Source organism: Penaeus monodon, chromosome 22, assembly GCF_015228065.2.
Source record: "Penaeus monodon isolate SGIC_2016 chromosome 22, NSTDA_Pmon_1, whole genome shotgun sequence".
Lineage (NCBI taxonomy): Eukaryota > Metazoa > Arthropoda > Malacostraca > Decapoda > Penaeidae > Penaeus > Penaeus monodon.
The window spans coordinates 7394349-7394846 of NC_051407.1; positions in this window are offsets into that span (position 1 = coordinate 7394349).

A 498-nucleotide genomic window follows, 5' to 3' on the forward strand; every position below is an offset into this window, starting at 1 on the left:
GTTCTACTATGATTGGATCAGTAATTTTAGGCCTTAAAAGTGATGAAGTGAGTTCATTATGTACGCGTGTGTGGGCCTGCCCCTTAGTGCCATCATGACAAACATGAAATGGACAGTATTTTGATAAACCTAAATTGCCTATCTCTAGAGTGACCTAACAACATATAAATAAAGATGAAACCTTATCAATATGTGCTTATTTCTCCTCTCTTCTTTATACACTCACGATATAAGTATGACATGAAAATGTAGCTGATACAGAGAAACTAATCATGATAGAAAATGCCCACAGAACAAGTTTGTCAAAAAAAGAAGAAAAAAAAATGAAAACAGGCCTACCTTCTATGGACATGATGGCAAAGTGCTCAGTGAGAGATCAAATTATAGTCTGCATCACAACCGTTTCAAGGTTAATTCTCAGCCTTCACTAGAGCTTGAACATTTTTTATATATCATTTTCCCTCGTGTACATGATGAAAAGTTGCTGTTACATTTTGA